Below are 19607 nucleotides of genomic sequence, written 5' to 3'. Positions count from 1 at the left end.
TAGCCTACTGAAAAATGTATGGCAGGGCCACAGCATTCAAAAGCTGCAGGAAAATCAATTCTTTCTCTTCACTTGAATGTTTCCAACAGCAAACACTGCTGAGCTCTCACAGCGCTGTGTGGTCAAGTGTGTGATTAAGCACAATTATATCCAGGAACATTCTCTGTAGTATTCACAGGAATTACCAAAGCAGGCCTATTGATTCATATCTCATGCACATATAACACCATTTAGCTGCAAGCAAACAAGATGATGCAAATCTTGGCTGAGAGCCCCACTGAAATCAGTGTGACCTTTCCCCCCACTTTATCATTACATTTCTATCTCACCTTTCATCTAAGTAGCTCAAGATGGCTTACGTGGTTCTCCCCTCACCCCATTTTATCCTCACAACAACCCTGAAAGGTAGGGTAAGGTGAGAGACTGACTGATCCAAGGTCACCCAGTGAGCTTCATGGCTGAGTGGAGATTTGAACCCTGATGTGCAAGGTCCAAGTCGAACTTTCTAACCACTGAAACACACAGACTCTCTTGAGTAAACATGTATAAAAATCAGTCCGCAAAGAGTAATCAACCATTAGGGTGAATTATGAGCAATATTAACTGTATTTCACATATTAATTTACATGTGCATTATATTTCACACATTTACTTCTAGAGTATATTTCATATATTAATTTACTCATGGAGTATATCTTTTCTGTCTTGCACCAAAAGGAAAGGAGAAGCAAAAACACACACACACGCCCATCATAAAAGCTTTTCTATTGCAAGAAAGATACTGACAGCTGAATGGGACCTTGCTTGGCACACATGCTGCTTCCTCACTCCAGAACTATTTGAAGAGCAGCTTTGTTTGAAGTGGCTCCTATTCAGAAAAGGAAAAGGGTGACACAAACAAGCCCACGTAGATGCAACTTTTTAAAGGGCAGCAAATCCAACTGCTGAATTAATTGGCATTTGTACAACTGGGTACCATTCAAGCCGAAAGATATACATTAAGCTCTACATGAGTTCAACATCACATGAACAGCATGATGTGGGAATGTTTGTGTGTGTGTGTGTGTGTGTGTGTGTGTGTATATGGGGGAGGAAGGCTGGGGGCATGGGACAAATATTATACCTGCTTTCCTGTAAAAACTAAAGGCCAACGTTTAATGGAATTACATTGGGTTGTGTTCAATGTACCGCTAAGGGGATTGTTCCACCAGTGCAAGTGTTCCTTCAAGTCCAACAAAATGATCTCCCCTCCCCTTGTATGCTTTCCCAGGGATTCTCCAGACCCTCTGGGGCAGATCTGAGAAGGGTGCAGGGGCACATGGTGGGGAGAGGACAGAGAGAAAGTCCTGCTTTGCCAGTATGCCCTAAAGTAAAGGCTGGTTGCTTTCTCAACCTTTGCACAACCTTCCCCTGAATACGGTTCTGCTCTTGGGATATTTCCACTGGCAAAAGAGAGGGAGAGGGAATTTTCACCTATTCCCCCTTCCCTTTTACTCCTGACATTCTGCTCTGGAAGGTATGGCCCCATCTAGAACAGCACTGGAAGACAGTGGAAGGATTGGCAGAAACGGCCTCTCCCTAATGTGAACCTCCACTGGATCTGAATCCCATTCCATGAATGGAAGTCCTTCTGTCTGCAGTGTCTACTTAGGATCCAAACCACCATTTATTACATTTATACCCAGGTTTCTTACACAATGGACTCAGGCTGCTGTGCTCAGCTGGCCTCCCATTTGGGACCTGAAGAGAACCAGATCTGCTTGGCTTCAGTGTAGTAACGGTGTGTGCTTTCACAGCATAGAGAATGTAGCATCAGCTAGAAACTGATCAATATTTCTTACTGAATTAACACAAATAAAACTAACATTTCAATCAAATAAAATCTCCCTGCATCCTAGTGAAATTCCTTTGACACATCATTAAAAATGGACGATGGCAACAGAAAAAAGAAAAAGGCTAGGGAAGTCCATACTAGCTAGACTTGGGCATCTCAAGTTGCCAGTACTTATCACTCTACTTTAAAGATCACTTGTGGTGAACAAGGTCTTCTAAAAACACAAACACAGGCTGTAGGGAAGTTGGCATATGGAATGTAGCCAAAGGAAAAACAGATCTTGAGTTTAACAGCTGGAGACTTGCATAGATCCAAGCCCTACACACCATTTGTTTCTGGGAGGAAGCTATGCTGTCTTAAAGACCAGCACTGTGCAGAAGGGTTGGCTGCCTGCTCCCCCATACCCAGCTTGTATTTCCTGTGAAGATGACTAATGAACTGGTCCCCTGCAGATTGCATCAGTTAGAGGATTCTAGGAGTTACTGGCTGGATCACTACAGGCTGAAAATACTATTGCTGAAACCCACCTAGGAGAAGATGATTAGAGCTACCCTGCTGTCAATGAACCCCAGTGCTACCTGCTGAAGTTCTCTCTTGCCATGAGTGCTGCTGCCTGTATTGTTGATCTCTTGGTGATCCACTGTTGTTAGCTGAATAAACAGCACTGCTTGCACATGGCTTATGAGTGGGTGTGTATTGTGGGAAGGCTGCTACTCATAGAAGAAGAAGAAGAGTTTGGATTTGATATCCCGCCTTTCACTCCCTTTAAGAAGTCTCAAAGTGGCTAACATTCTCCTTTCCCTTCCTCCCCCACAACAAGCACTCTGTGAGGTGAGTGGGGCTGAGAGAAGTGTGACTGGCCCAAGGTCACCCAGCAGCTGCATGTGGAGGAGCAGAGACGCAAACCCGGTTACCCAGATTACGAGACCACCGCTCTTAACCACTACACCACACTGGCTCTCAATAGACATGCAAACTGGAGTCCCAGAATGTAATATAAGAATATCCTCTAGATACTGAACCTGGTCCCAAATGCTGACTCAAGGGTTACACAATACAGTACATTGGAACAGGTTCCAACAGCAAAAACTCTAATATCCATATTATTTTTAGTTTCTGGTTTACTGCCCTCTCTCAAAAAAGACTGAAAAAGCAGAAATCGGACCCTCAAATGAGAAGCTAGATAAACCTGCTGGGATGACCTTACATGCAACAAATATCTAGGAGAGAGCAGTCGAGACTAAATATTGGGCCTGGTCATACTTTTATACTGCTGCTAAATGTGAAATCAAAAACTACTTGCATGGCAGCACTATTTTTATCCTTTATGACATATACACTATACAACTCTGCCATTAAACTGATCTGCTTGGGAAGAAGATTTGCCTTTCTGATTAAATGAAATGGCAACACATTTTTTGGTGCTGCACAAACAGGCTAGTTAACAGCCTTTAAGTGGGATTGCAGGAAGGAACAATTTGCTCCAAAAGGAGAGCTATAGATAAATGTGGCATTTAGGCCAGATTGGACATAAGATTAAATATGTGTCTTTCCCTTTGCGAGCATCATCATGGTTTGAATTTAGTCAGGTACACCAGAAGACTCACAAGAATAAAGTGGTCATACCACTATAATGCCTCTGAAGCACTATAGGTGAACAAATGGGAATTCCTTGCCCAGAGGAAATGTTTCCAGAACAGTATTATCTTTAAAATAGGGAACTATCATAAAAAGGGATTGTGATCAAAGGGTTGATGTTCTCTCCAATATAGGCAGAGTTCAAATGAGTTATGAGGGCCACAGACCTAACTAAAAAACAATATGGAAATTAGAAAACAATGCAAATGAATCTTACTCCCCTATGTCACTTAGGACTGAGGGAGGACATACTTATGACATGCGGGAAATACTGTCTCCCTCCCTACACCTAAATTGAATTTTTTTCATACACACTTCCACTTGCCCTTTGCCTAGAAAGCATGAGTCTCAGCGGTCTTCTGCTTGCCCCGTGCTTTCTAGACTATGGGTCCAAGCAGTTTTGCCATTCCCCGCTTTCCCCCAGGAAACACTCTCTTTAGTGATAAATCAGAACAAATGGCAATCTGCAGAAACCTGATCGTTGCTTGTTTCAACTTAGTGCTAAGTTGCCTTTCATCTCAGAAATAGAAGTGCCAAAGCTGAAACATTTGTAAAGGCTCTGGGATCTTCCAAGATAAAAACAAAATGATGTGACATAAAATAAGTGCCTACAATACGAAGAGTGGAAGACAAATGATTGCAGTTTATCTTCAGCTAAAGTATTTCTAAATACAGTGTTGCCTAACAGTGAGTAGGTTGCCCATTCTCCCTTCAAATAATTGAACCTGCATTTGTGACCATTCAAGCCAAATGCGCCCCATCAGTCCCATCCATTGTGCCTGCCAGACCTGACATTGCCAGCTCATTTCTTGCATTTGTCACCAGCAGCTCTTCCATGCCCTCTTGCTACTGCATTGCTTAACATTAACACCACATTATGATACTGCATAATTCACGCCTTTGATCATGCCATGTAGCTTTGTAATGTAGCATGTGTTGAGAATAATATAACACTGCCCGTCCCCATGTAATTCATGTTGCTTTCACATCCTACATGCCCACACTGACAACAGTTATCAACAATGAACAACATATTTCTTTGACGGGTCACTGTGAAGCATGAGGCAGAATACGAGAGCACTATATTCTTGTTGGAATTTTCTACTGTTATTCTGTTTGACCATCCAAGCACTTCCAGCACTAGAACTCGCCTGTAGAAACTATTACAAAGGGAGGTTACTTAAAATTCTGAGCCGAAGCTTGTTGTTCATTCAGTCTTTTTTCCATGCATACTCTCAACCCACTTTTTCTTCCAAAGAGAGACTGAAATTTCTACATGCTCTAATTCTTCTATGATTTAATGAGTGTCGCTCTATTTTCTGTTTGACTGTTGCCAAGCTTTCCCTCATCCACTCTCATCTAGCAAGTGCACCACACAAGGCCGGAAAGGGGTGAGGGGAAACTCCCCATTACCAAAAAGAAAAGACAGATTTCTCAATTGAAGCATTTGGTTGCATACTTGTTATGCGGTAGAATATAGAAGAACAAGCCTTACCGAGAAAACAGCAGCGTGGCTTTGGTAGAACCATGTTTCGGCAATACAGTCATACCTTGGGTTGCGAACGTGATCCGTGTGGGAGGTACGTTCGCAACCCACAGCGTTTGCAACCCGCAGTGCTGCGTGTAATGCGCATGATGTCATTTTGTGCTTCTGCGCATGCATGAGCACCAAAACCCGGAAGTAACCCATTCCGGTATTCTGGGTTTGGTGCAGTCCGCAACCTGAAAACGCGCAACCTGCAGCGTTCACAACCCAAGGTATGACTGTAGTGTACAGCTACTTAACGGGATATACAGTCACGAGACAGGAAGATGTGTACAAATTCCTTATCATATACAAATGGGTTATATTTGTATTTGGGTTATACAAATTCCTTATCATAGGCTCATGGTTGGGATAAGGGGATGAGTTCTCTTATCAGAGCCAACCTTTCCACTAAGCAGCCATTTTGATAGGAGGATTCAACAGTGCTAAGTTAAAGGAATTTGCTGCCCCAAGAAGTGGTGATGACCACCAATTTGGATGGCTTTAAGAGATTCATCAGCTGAGTATCAGTTGCTAGGACTCACAAGTGGGCAAAGTGCTGTTGCACTCTGGTCCTGCTTTGTGGGCTTCGCTTTAGTCATCTGGTTGGCCACTGTGAGAACAGGATGCTGGACTAAATGGGCCATTGGCCTGCTCCATCAGGCTCTTCTTGTGTTCTTCGTATTCCCAAGGGTCCCTTTCATGCCTCTGACCTCCACTTCTATTGGCTTGTGCAGATGCTACACCACAGGAGCAGGAGACAAGGCTTGAAGGATCACATTCCCCCTTCTCTGTTCGCTTCAGCTTGACTCACCCATGGCTATTTGGAATGACCACACCAAAGTTAATCACAGGTAAACACTAACTAGGGTTTGCTCCTTTCCAGGATTTGAAGCTTATTACTCCAAGAAGAAAAGGGTGTTACAAGCGACAAAAGCGGGTGACTGATATTACTGTGGAATAAGATGAACTATAAATCTTCTCTATGAATAGAATTGACACTGTGACAACTAATATTGACGCATTTCATCGTCTACCAAGAGCGGTTTGTCTAATTAGAATGTCTATAACATTATTGGATCAAGTGTTAAGTGTGTAAAGTCAGAGAATTATTCCTGCTCAACCAGAGGAGTTCGTTCAGTAATCAGACATGGTCATCACAGACAACTGAAAACTTGGGGTATAGTCTGCCTGTCATTTATTTTAGCACGACTAGACTTAAGTTATTTAAGTGGAATTGCAGACAGGCCATCGATAAACATGACAGTCTCAATAGAACTCTTCCATCCCACCCTCAGCAATACTCATAGCAGCAGTAGCAGTGGAAACCGTATGCACGCAAGTCAATCATATTCAGCATTTCCTTCTGCACGAAGCTCCCCCTAGAGAGACAACCAGTCTAGATAAATTAAAATTAGCTCTTGAAGCTTTAGTGGATTGCATCTTTACCAAACCATGACAGGAAATAAATATCCTCCACTGTGCAGAGAACTGCAACCTTAGGAATCTCAAGAGCTTTAAAAACCTTGGAAGGGACGATAGAAACAACCTCCAGTGACAGGGAGGGAAAACTCTGGACGACAGTATCACTACAATACAGCGTAAGTAAAAACCATGTGCTAAAACTGCAGATTAAAATATATGTCAACTTTACATGTCTGGGTAAAAGTAAAGGACCCCTGACAGTTAAGTCCAGTTGCAAACGACCCTGGGGTTGCGGCATTCATCTCGCTTTACTGGCCGAGCGAGCCGGCGTTTGTCTGCTGACAGTTTTCCGGGTCATGTGGCCAGCATGACTAAGCCACTTCTGGAAAAACCAGAGAAGTGCACGGAAATGCCATTTACCTTCCTGCCGGAGTGGTACCTAGTCATCTACTTGCACTTTGACATGCTTTCGAACTCCTAAGTTGGCAGGAGCAGGCACCAAACAATGGGAGCTCACCCCGCCGCAGGGATTCGAAACGCCAACCTTCCGATCAGCAAGCCCAAGAGGCTCAGTGGTTTAGACCACAGCGCCACCCGCACCCTCACATGTCTGGGTAGGCTAGCCTAAACAAGAGCACTTTTAGGAGGCACCAAAAAAAGAACAACAAGGCATCACAGCAAAAGATGCTTGACTGTGGAATCAATAAATTTTGAATGTTTACAAACCAGGAGAATGCAATGTCGTGTTGCATCATGCAACCATAACAAATGTCATCAAGGCAGCTTTTTTATTATAGGCTGGAGTTACCAACTTGACGCCCAAGTCTTTCATTGGTGCTCCCAGGCACAGGTCCAGACTCTGAGCTTTCGTTGTTTTATATACTGTATATATATATAAAAACAAGCCTCTAGCCCTCCTAGAAATAACATTAGGAAGCAAAATGTGCAGCTACCCTCCTAAGCAATTTCTGTGAAATGATGCAGCCCGACTGCTCATGCCTTTCAGTGTTTTTAGCCAATGAGTGAAGTCAGAGCTGTCACTGACGACCGAGTTGCTTGGAAACCAGGCAATAGGAATCCCTGGAGTCCTTAACAGTTTGTATTTCCCCCTTTCCTTTAGAGCACTTCTCCTGCTTCTCTTATTTTCCAGTAACCACTGGACTACCCATAGCTTGCCCTTCCTTTTCCCCTAGCAACCAGGATGCATCTTTCCTGTCGTGGGTTTGTCAGAGATCAAGTACTCCCTAGAAGCTAATTTCCGCAAATACCAATACGTAATACTAATACGTAAGTGCAGGTGAATGTTAGAGAATCCCATCTCCAAACAGCAAAGGCAGAGTGCTAAATTTGCAAACAGGCTTAGGAATGTCTCCTAGGCTTTGGGTTTAGGGTTGGCACTGCCTTTAGCAGTTATATCTGCACAGTCAGGACCAGCAGGACATCACGGACTTCCTACGGTAAGCATGAGGTTGTTCTGGGGGGTAGGGTGGGGAGAGAAGCAGCAATGACTGTATTGTCTGTAATTCCGTGTCATGCTATGCCCCACCCCCTGCAGTAGCCCTGTCGCACTATGGCATGCTCCAAATGACAGCTTTTTTGTATGTGACTGGTACCTACAATGTTCTCAAAATCTGAAATGTGCCCACTGGTCCGAAAAGGCTGATGGCCCCTGCAATAGGTTAATGTCAGGTGTTGAACACAGCTTCAATGCTATTTAATTTAGAGAAAATCCTAAATAATGTTTTGGTCACGCATCATGGCATTAAAAAATTATTAATCTAACACCAGCGTAATCTTAATCCCAGCCAGTGAACACTGGAGTGACAAAGTTAACAAGCAGCTTTGGGTTCAGCTGACCCATGTATGGTGCTATTACAACGACCTATCCTTATCACGCGGGACGCGGGTGGCGCTGTGGGTAAAACCTCAGTGCCTAGGACTTGCCGATCGCATGGTCGGCGGTTCGAATCCCCGCGGCGGGGTGAGCTCCCATCTTTCGGTCCCAGCTCCTGCCCACCTAGCAGTTCTAAAGCACCCCTAAGTGCAAGTAGATAAATAGGTACCGCTTTGTAGCGGGAAGGTAAACGGCGTTTCCGTGTGCTGCACTGGTGATGGCTCGCCAGAGCAGCTTCGTCACGCTGGCCACGTGACCCGGAAGTGTCTTCGGACAGCGCTGGCTCCCGGCCTCTTAAGTGAGATGAGCGCACAACCCTAGAGTCGGACACGACTGGCCCGTACGGGCAGGGCTACCTTTACCTTTTATCCTTATCACAACCAGTAGGAACGCTGCTGGCAGCAGTTTCTCAACTAATCACACTTATGGTTGGTTGCACTGGGGGCTGAGGGCTCAGAGGAGGGAGACTTTGCCCTTTCTTTTCCGCTTTTTCCAACAGCACCATAGATCTGAGCTTCAGGATTGATTTTACAAGTATTATAGTGTAGCCAACAATTTTTTCCCTTCAAGTGTCAATATTTTGCAAATGTCTTATATTTCCCATCTTCTATCCAATTTGGATGCATTTCAAAGATACTCAGCAATAATATATAGACATACATAATTATTTTCACATATTCTTTGTGTTCAAAGAGAACAGCTGTACTCTAAACAAGGAGCAGAATCTAATAAAAGTCACATAGCTTTCTGAAATGGAACCACTCTAGTAGAAATGAAGAGTTGTGACCATTATTAAAAATCAGGATAATGTTGGCCACGTAATATTAGCTGCAAGCTCTAAGGGCAGTGTGGGGGGAAGATTTGTGAACCATCTAATTCAGCCTCCTGTTCAATGTAGGAAATCCAGAGCAAGGGCATCCCATTAGATGTCTGTGAAGCCTCTGTCTGGATATTGCTAGTGAGAGAGGAAATATCATCTCCTGCTAGGCAACTGTCTCCATGGTCAAACTCCTCCTACCGTTAAAGACATTTCCCCTAAATGTTCAACTGAAATCTACCATCCTGTACCTTGAGCCCTTGACATATAGTCCTGACCTCTGGAGCAGCACAGAATAGATTTTTGCTCTTTCCTACGCAACAAGCCCTTCAGCTCCAGCCGAGTTGCTTGGATACAACCAGAGGGCTTCCAACCCAAACAAAATCCACATCTAACCACAAGTGTGTGCTTAATATCCAAACCCAGTTTTGCCTCCTGTACACTCTGGTCTCAATTTAAGCATACCACTCATGATGCAAAGCTCCAGAACAATACAAAGTCCCCATATAAAATAAGACTCTCTTTAAAATCTCACCTATTTGAAAATAGTATTTTGAATTGCTAGAGATTAATCAGAGCCTTCCCTTGACTATCAGAGAGTTTAATTTGAGACTGAACTTTCCTGGGCTGAACATGCAGTAAATCTCAGGGCACAATCTGCAATAAATGTTGGAGATAATGATGCAATTTTTTTTAGGCTAGTAGTGTACAGCAGGGCTGGAAAAAAACCAGGGTTTTCTGCTGGGTAATCTGCAGTAGATTAGAAAGATTTTCTGATCAATAGCAACAACTAAAAGGGCCCTCCCTCTTAATTAGCCAATTAAAATCCCTGAGCTTCAGTTACTCAGCTACAGCTACGACTCATGGCAAGGGTGGGAAGATGGTAGACTGGGGTCTACCAATAGGTCTCCAAGTTGTTTTCAGAAGATCAGCAAGGATCTCTGACTCTCAAATTTCTAACAAATAGAAGCCAACACACACAGAGCTTGCCCACCCGAAAACTGTAAGTAGATTTTTGTGTAGCAGGAATTATGTGCTTGGTGCTGGTACTGATCACAAACTCCTGGACAGAGGCTAAACCCAGAGACATCTGGTTCCTTAGTTCCTAGCTTCCCATCTGAACCACTGTTTGGTTCTGGTTGGTAAGACTCCGAGTTCTAGTAAAAAACAAAGAAGATCTTCCAAACCTGCAGTCTGCCCACCCAGCTCATGGAGTGCCATGGATACTTAGCTCCACTCACTGACCCCCCCGTGTGAATCTTGCTCCACCCACCCCAAGTGACTATTTTGAATCTGGAGCTCTGTTCTAAAAAAATGAATTAGAACCTGCAACCTTCAAGTCTGCCAATGGCTGGTGTTCTACATGTTGATACCTTGGCACCAAGGACCATTTCACATATTATGCCGCAGCAGGCCTATATCCAATAGTCAGCCACAGCCTCTGCTCTTGGATGAGTGCTCAGTTTATTTTCTGTAACTTTGTCATATTCATTTTAGGTGTGAACCTTTTTTTAAAAAAAAAAAAATTGATGTGGCATAGCTAGTGATAGGAAGGCCCAGAAAAAAAAAAACTGGAAAAGTTGGGGGGTGGGGAGAGAAACCAATTTCCTACCATTTTTCCAGGTTTTTCCCCCTGGATCTCCACATCTCTAGGAAAGACCCCCAGCAAGAGAACATAGGATGAACTCTTCTGGATGTGCCCAATGGTCTGTTTAGTTTTTGTATCCCATCTCCCACTGTGGCCAGCCAGATTCCTCTGGGAAGTCCGTAAGTGGGGCATCAAGACAATAGCCCATTCCCTCTGACACACCTCAGCAATTGATTCTCAGAGACATGTTGCCTCCAAACAGGGATGACTCATAAAATCATCATGACTGGCAGCCATTGACAATACTTATTCTTCGCGAATTTGTAATCCTCTTTTAAAGTCTTCTAAACTAGAGATAACTGGCATATCTTGACAGCAGTCAATTCCAAAAATTCCACAGGAACCATAACCAATCACTGAACACCTGGAACTAAGGTTGCTAAGGGCTTCTGCAGTTAGATCTGATCCAAGCACCTATCTTTAGAGGAACAAAAGCCTGCTGTTAATGTAAAACCATATTGATTCTGTGTTTATCAATCTGAAACCCCTTGCTCTCGCCTCTATCACTATTGAATACAATCTTGTACTTCCAATCAACAGAATGCATGAGAATCACCATTAGTGACAAATTCATTTCTTCTTTTTTTACCCTAGGTGGTTCCAAACTTGCATGCACAAAAATGTAATGAACAGTACAACCCTATTCATGTCTACTCAGAAGCAAGCTGAACTGGGGGCTTACTTTAGAGTAGACATGCCTTGGTTAGGCGAGAATCTTCATTAAGTGATATCCAGTACAGGCCCCTTCCCATCTCCATTGTTGTGAAACATTTCTTTTCTCTAGCAAGCACAAACAGCTCTTTGACTGCACAAATGCTGTGTCAACATCAGCACCTACTTACGCCATCCTACACAACAAAAAGAAAAAAGGAAGAGTATTGCAGCAATGTGTTTTGCTCAGCAGAAAATAAAATTAAATATGCAGAATATGCGAAGAGCATGGTAGTGGGGAGGGAAAGAGAAGGAAGTATTATTCAATCACCCATTCTATTTAGCCATACAAAATAAGGAGATGGATGGCTTAAATCATCAATCTGAAACTGCAATGCATGTTTTAAAACTCACTGTTATCTTCAAGGTTAGTACAAGGACAACTGTGAATTGATGGAGGGGGAAAGATGACAAAAACGGATCAATACAGACCTCTGCTATTTTAGATTCCTTTTAAAACAAGCATCATAGATTAACAAGTGGATAATATTCAGCAGAGCTAAGTCAATAATTTGTACTTAGGTTCATTAAATCAAGGCTGTTTTGAGCAGAGTATCACAAGGATCATGTTTACAACAAGCATGTACTATTGGGAGCCAAGTACTGTATGTTTCAGCTCCCCAAATATGGGACTCTTAGAACTAGATGCTGAATTATAGAAGTTAAAACAATAGTTTCAGGTGCAAGGCACCTAAAAATCTGCAGCCCTCGAAACACTGCACAAAGATTTGTGAAGTCCTTTCAAGATATTCCTATGATATGCATAGGGAGTCAGAAGCTATGGCTGGAGAAACTCCATCTTTCCAAAGTCTCTGTAGTTGTAAGTTCAGCAACGTGATATGCAAGAAATATATGAAAAAGAGTTTGATACACTCCTTGCTTTCTTTCACTACCAATGTGACATAACCTCAGTGCTTATACACATACATATCAGCATCATATATACAGTAGGTAGATAGATATATTTTAAATTGGGAGTCTTTTCCTGGTATATTACAGGGGAATTTGCAGTGGAAATTTTTCAGTCTAAATCAAAACGAATTCTGGTACCCTAGACTGTTACCTAATTTAGCATGTCTATTTTACTTGCATTTAATAAACAAAGCTTAAAACACTGAAACTACTAGGCTCACTTAATATTATTGGCAATTGGCATCCATTCATCGTTTCCAATATGAACTTAGGAAACAGAACGTTTTCCATAGAAAGATAAAGCACTGGAGAGAAAGGAAAAGAAATCAGGATCCTGCACTATGTCATGTATATTGATGCAGAGACTTGCAGGACAACCACTCAAAGCTCACTTGCAATTCATGGTTCACGTCTTCCAATTCACGAGCACTAAGCAGGTACCTTAGCCTGGTGTTCTTTTTAGCTGGGCACACTCACATCTTGGTGGAAGCAGTCAGGTCACAATGGAGTGCACCAAATGTACTTCCCTGCTCTAACCTTCTCTCCCTAGCCCCACAAAAATGGGGCAGGGTGAGGAAAAGCTTGGTGGAAAGTCCCATTTGCCTAAATGGAGGTAAGGTGGGTAACGGGTAAATGGACAATAAATGCATTACAGCACAGGGAAGAAGAAAACAAAAGGGTACAGCCTCTGTCTGGAACAGCTTTAACATTTAACATAGGCAGGCGTGCAAGGGTAGCTGAAGACTTACGTTGCTATCTTCCCGCACTAATTAATGCCTCTTTCTTTCGATGCAAGATGACTTTGCCTCTTTGTCCTCCCACAAACACCTCTATATTTTTCTCCTCCTCACTGTGTGAAGTAGCTTCTCCATATTGGCTGTAATTGCCTCCCACGCTAACATCTGCTTCCAAAAGACAACTCTACCCTCTGAGGCATGTCAGGTTGTGGGAGCATTTTTATGAGAACAGAATTAAATCAGCACCCCACTCTCCCAAATTCTTCCTTTTAGCTCATGTCTTTAGAGAGACCCATTTATTTGGGGCTAAGCTACATAAATCACACAGTTTTAGCTTTTCCTTTAAAAAAAATATGCAGCCATGGAAGCAGTATTCTAAGGCAGAAGAATTTCACCCTGAATTGGGATGGGTGGGGAAGGCAAAAGCCAGTTAACTTTCCTCTCAAGTGGTTATGCCATTAAAAGCTATATACCCCCTACATGTCAATTCCTAGGCAAACGTGTGTAGCTTAACTATTCTGAGGTGTACCTTCATCCTCCTTTGCAACCAATCAATACAGTTTACGGGTAAGCACAGCAAAGGCTTCAGTGGATTCCTCCTCAACTTTCATATGAATCTTGGCCACTCTGCCCAATAAATTAGTTTCCATGTTGAAAGGCAGACAACAGATGGAGATAAACCATTTCATGTTGGTATCAGCTCTACCAACGAACAGCTTGCCATAAAAGCCACAGCAACATTTGCTCTCTCAAGACAGATCACAATGAAGAACTTACTGCTAACGTTGCTGCTTTTTTGTCTGGTGGCGCTTTTGTAATAGCTGCAGAACAGGCAGCAAATCCAACAGATGCAGCTTTTGCTGGCATGTCTCATTCCCAGTTCTGGCTGCCATGCCACTTAAGGGCACAACAGCCCCAATGGCAACTCTGTAGGCATTCTCAAGCTTGCAATGCCAAACCAGTAGGATTGAATCAGCTGCAATGGATCATCAGGAATGCTTACTTCTAACAGTTCATAGAAGAATGGATTTCAGGAGGTGGAAGTCTAAGCACCCTATCAAAAACTGCTTGACAATGCCAGATTACACCAGCCAAAATCCTTTTCCGCACAGCTACTGAAAGTACAGCAGTTTTCCTGTTCTGCTCATTCCAGAACCCAGCAAGCTGAAGAAATAGACTAATAAGGCCAGTTGCCCAAGCAGTGATACAGAAGGAACGATGGTGCAGAAAACACCACTGATGGTCAAGGCTATTGCTAAGCTGAAGCTCCATGAGCACAATGCAAGATACCAACCTAAAGGTGGCTGAGGTAAATAAATATTTCATGCAGAACTAAAATCAGGACAAGCTTTGCTTAAAGACAGCAGCAAAACCACCACAGACTGCTGCTAAAACAGCTGAGGTATCCTACCACAGAAGAGGAAGAACAGAAAGGACCTCCCATAGGTTGTTCCAGTCCATCTCCTACTCTAGCAAAACTATTCTTGGCTAGCAGTAGACCAGCTGAATGGGGACGTGGATGGTGCTGTGGTCTAAACCACAGAGCCTAGGGCTTGCCGATCAGAAGGTTGGCGGTTCGAATCCCCGCGACGGGGTGAGCTCCTGTTGTTTGGTCCCAGCTCCTGCCAACCTAGCAGTTCGAAAGCACGTCAAAGTGCAAGTAGATAAATAGGTACCATTGCGGCAGGAAGGTAAACGGCATTCCCATGCGCTGCTCTGGTTCGCCAGAAGCAGCTTAGTCATGCTGGCCACGTGACCCAGAAGCTGTCTGCGGAGAAACGCCGGTTCCCTCGGCCAGTAAAGCAAGATGAGTGCCGCAACCCCAGAGTCGTTCGCGACTGGACTTAACGGTCAGGGGTCCCTTTACCTTTAGACCAGCTGAGGGCAACTTTTTCTTTCCTTTCCTGCCCCCACTCCAAATGGACGAAAAATTAATATTACAGCCCCAGGATGGATATAGTTTTGGATCTTCTTCAAGGCCATGATGTAGGGGGGAATCCTGCAGATCATGGCTTCCCCTGACACATGCCATTTGCCCTGCCCACTGCTGGGGAAATAAATAGTACTACCAAGACAGCTTTGACTGGCTGACTGAACCAGGTTAGGGTGGTTGATGGGTCTATCTCGGTGAGTTAAGGACATCCCCTGCATGAGAAGACAGGCTCTGGTGGATTGAGCGGATGAGACCAATAGTAGGTCCAATGGTCAAGGAGGCTGTTTCTGCATGTGCTGTAGAGGGAAATGAGGGGCAGATGGAGCTCATTAACATGGGAAGTTAGCCCTTCTAGGAGCAGGAAAACGCTGATTCTAAACCTTGCAGAATATCTTCAGGAGAAGGCTATGGATGAAATGGGAGTGGAGTCCCTGCATAAAGCACATGTGTGTTGAATGCAGAGTTCTTCTGTGCTTTAGCAATGGATACCTGGAGTGCCTGGAGGCGGTTGGAGGATGGATGGCGGCTAATGGATTGAAGTTGAATCCCGACAAGACAGAAGTATTGTTTTTGGGGGACAGGGGGCGGGCTGGTGTGGAGGACTCCCTGGTCCTGAATAGGGTAACTGTGCCCCTGAAGGACCAGGTGTGTAGCCTGGGAGTCATTTTGGACTCACAGCTGTCCATGGAGGCGCAGGTCAATTCTGTATCCAGGGCAGCTGTCTACCAACTCCACCTGGTACGCAGGCTGAGACCCTGCCTGCCCGCGGACTGTATCGCCAGAGTGGTGCATGCTCTAGTTATCTCCCGCTTGGACTACTGCAATGCGCTCTAGGTGGGGCTACCTTTGAAGGTGACTCGGAAACTACAGCTAATCCAGAATGCAGCAGCTAGACTGGTGACTGGGGGCAGCCGCCGAGACCACATAACACCGGTCTTGAAAGACCTACATTGGCTCCCAGTACGTTTTCGAGCACAATTCAAAGTGCTGGTGTTGACCTTTAAAGCCCTAAACGGCCTCGGCCCAGTATACCTGAAGGAGAGTCTCCACCCCCATCTTTCTGCCCGGATGCTGAGGTCCAGCGCCGAGGGCCTTCTGACGGTTCCCTCATGGCGAGAAGCAAAGCTACAGGGAACCAGGCAGAGGGCCTTCTCGGTAGTGGCGCCCGCCCTGTGGAACGCCCTCCCATCAGATGCCAAAACGATAAACAACTACCTGACATTCAGAAGACATCTTAAGGCATCCCTATTCAGGGAAGTTTTTAATGTATGATATTTTAGTGTTTTTTGGTTTCTATGGAAGCTGCCCAGAGTGGCTGGGGAAACCCAGCCAGATGGGCGGGGTACAAATAAATTATTATTATTATTATTATTATTATTATTATTATACCTATTTTGTAGGCCTATCCTCTTAATTTTTATATTGGCTTATTCTTCACTGCATTTGACATCACTAACTGGATATTGAAAATTCTAGGATGATTTGCAATGAGTTTAGAGTCCAAAGTTTCTTAAAACACACCCATTTGTGGTCTAAGGCACTGCAAGCATTTGAAAAATGTGAATGAAGGACCTTCCTCAAAACAGGGCATTAAAGCATGTCCTTAAATCAGGGATCAGAAATGCTAGAGAGTTATAACTTGCACAAACCCTCACCAATGGCCGTGTTGGCTGGTGCTGGTGGCATTTGGGAGTCCGGCAACATCTCAAAGGCCAGTTTCCCTAAACCAGCCTTCAACAATCAAGATACTTCCAAAGTGCTTGGAGCTAGAATGGGGCACATGCATAATAAAAGGTAAAGGGATCCCTCACAATTAAGTCTAGTAGTTAATGACTCTGGGGTTGCAGTGCTCATCTTGCTTTACAGGCTGAGGGAGCCGCCGTTTGTCCGCTTTCATAGACAGTTTTTCTTGGTCATGTGGCCAGCATGACTAAGCCGCTTCTGGCGCAATGGAACACCAACACCAAAACCAGAGCAGCACACGCAAACGCCGTTTACCTTTCCACCAGAGCGGTACCTATTTATCTACTTGCACTGCGTGCTTTCGAACTGCTAGGCTGGCAGGAGCTGGGACCGAACAACGGGAGCTCACCCCGTCGTGGGGCCTCGAACCGCAGACCTTCCAATCAGCAAGTCTAAGCAGCACAGTGGTTTAACCCACAGTGCCACCCGTGTCCCTTCTGCATAATAAAAGTATGTCAATTACCAGAAAAGTCTGAAAGGGATACATTTTAAAATCTCCTTCCAGAAATTGTGAAGCTTAAAGTGTACCTCTGTCACAAGACCAAGATATTCCCAAATTATCTAGGAAGCTGAAATGATGTTACCTTATTCTGGGAAAGTGACCTCCTGATGAGGCTCTAGTGATTTCTGAATGTCACACAGCAGCTACAACCATAACAGCCTCATCAGAAAATAATGGAGAATTCTAAATGTTGATTCCCCCCCCCCCTTAGATTTTTAGTAGTCATCAGTGGTTTAGTAAACCAATTACTAAATGAGCCACAACTATCTTCTTAATGCATTGTGTGTTCTTCTCATCTGCTTCATAAATGTAACCCTCTGTGAAAATATCTACTGGGGGGGGGGAGATTATTTAAATACTGAGATCATTCTGGTAGTTGAGAAGCAGTACATAGCCAAGAACTGTGGACAATTAGGCTCTTAACCAAGATTCACACCTGTCAAGCATAGATTCTATTTTAAAACAGTTTCTCAGTTGCTCAGAAGATGGAATGTACACCAAGGAAAGCAAAAGATGCCAACCTATAGCGATAATATATGCGGGTCTGCAAATATCTATGCTGCTATATACAGAAACCTTCAAAAGTCCAAGTGTGCCATGCTAAACAGGAGAGGATGGGACACTTTGAGCCCATTTCTGTAGGCAGCGACCACTTTGATACACATCATTCCTAATTTTAATCAAACAAGATAGATGACTTGGCTGGCAGTCTCTCTCTTGAACAAGCGGTAGTGTTGATTTTAACCTATATTTATCACTTAAATTAGTAGCATGTGAGGGGTAGAACTTGGAAAGGCCCACAGCAAGCACTTCCTTCTTTTCCGCATTTGCTAAAAAGAACAAAATGCCCACTATTAATTCACTTCCAGCAAACATAAAGGATGCTTCCATGGCATTCAGCAGACTATTGGCATAACACATTGCACATTCTGGCACAAAACCCACATTTCAGGCAGGAAGGATTTTCCATTACTGGAGGGAAATGATAGATTACTACGCAACCCATCCGTTTGTGGGTTTTTATTCAGCCAAATGCTTGAAACACTGAAGGCATCCAACAACAAATATGGGGGCTGCTGCCTGACACCTTCCCTGTGGTTGAAGAAGAGAGATTCAAATCAAGGGTCCGTATAGGTGTTACGTAGCAAATGTCATCCTTCAGAGAAGCTAATCCTTTAAACCATTTTTTAAAAAAATGAACACTCACACAGAAGAGGGTTAGTAGCACAAAGGACAGAAAGCATGTATTTTGGGTTATGATCCAAAACAGGCTCAATATTAGATTGCTTCTCTTTTTGGACTCTGATACAAGAACCGGTTCATATCTTGACACATCACAACTAGTTCTTCAGGGGCCTCACTGTTGTTACTGACATTTCTCAACTACCAGCTGTGTAACTGTATGTGCATAACATTAAAATGGCTGCTTGTGTTTGGGGGTGGGGCGGGAAGACACATGGTAGCACCTTTTAAGAGCAGCTCCCAATAAGCCCCGGGGCTGTGTGGGGAGAAGCAGGAGTACCCAGGAGCAGTAAATGACCACACACAGCCCGCCCCTCCAACCAGCCTGACCCCCCAACCCCTGCCATATTTTGGCCTACCTTTAAGTAAACTGAAGTAGAGCTGTCACATGTCCCATAGTTTAGGCGTCATCCCTTAGCAGTCCACCACACTGGCGCGTAGGTCCGTCGTTTATTCCATCCCGCCGGAGCGCCACAAACCCCAACGGGTGCCCCTTCTTTACGCACGTCCTGGGGAGGAGAAGAGGAAGCAAAGGAGCCGCCGTCACGCCGGTCCTGGTTCGAGGAGAGGCAGGAGAGAGGCAGCGCCCCCCCTCCCGTCCCCAGCCACCATCCCTCCCTCTAACACTCCGGGCTATTTTTAGGAAGGCGAGAAAACAAGCGCTGCCCCTCGAGGAGGCGTCTCGCTCTGCGCGCAAGCCTGTTTGGAAGACAGAAGGAGAGGAGGGAGGGGGACCCCCGAAACCAGAGGGCCGGGCAACCCTTCCAAGTCAACGTCCCCCCTCCGACCCCAATTCTCAGCAGCTTAGGGCCCCCGCTGTCACTCGACAGCAGCGGAGAGGCGGGCGTGGGACGGGGGGGGGGAGCCCCGCTCGGATGCCAGTAAAGGAGCATCCCCGATCTCTCCGCCGCAGCTTCTCCAGCCCTCACCACGGGGCGCTCGGCCCAGCAAGCGAGGCTCTCTCGCCCACACCGTCGGTTCCGCACGTGTTGCGCCTCCCTTTGCTGAAGCGGCGGCGGCGGCGGCGAAAAGGGTGTGTGTTTGTA

At 44.7% G+C, this 19607-nt stretch overlaps 1 protein-coding gene and 1 long non-coding RNA gene across 3 annotated transcripts in view; one reads left to right on the top strand and one right to left on the bottom strand.

The window, feature by feature from the left end:
- PKIA (cAMP-dependent protein kinase inhibitor alpha) overlaps positions 1-19607 on the bottom strand; it is a 39756-nt gene that overhangs the window by 19882 nt on the left and 267 nt on the right. Inside the window, exon 2 of the mRNA XM_082234088.1 lies at positions 18921-19070. The gene's annotated coding sequence lies outside the window, so the exon portion shown is untranslated. The remainder of the gene's footprint in view (positions 1-18920; positions 19071-19607) is intronic.
- The window catches only part of LOC309538523, a 65953-nt gene continuing 65696 nt past the window's right edge, over positions 19351-19607 (top strand). For both annotated transcript variants that reach the window (XR_014222270.1, XR_014222271.1), the window contains exon 1: positions 19351-19594. This is a non-coding gene — a long non-coding RNA (uncharacterized lncRNA). The remainder of the gene's footprint in view (positions 19595-19607) is intronic.

This window comes from Podarcis vaucheri (genome assembly GCF_965113315.1).
Source record: "Podarcis vaucheri genome assembly, chromosome: 8".
In the NCBI taxonomy this organism is placed as follows: domain Eukaryota; kingdom Metazoa; phylum Chordata; class Lepidosauria; order Squamata; family Lacertidae; genus Podarcis; species Podarcis vaucheri.
This window is presented reverse-complemented; position numbering and strand designations above follow the sequence as displayed.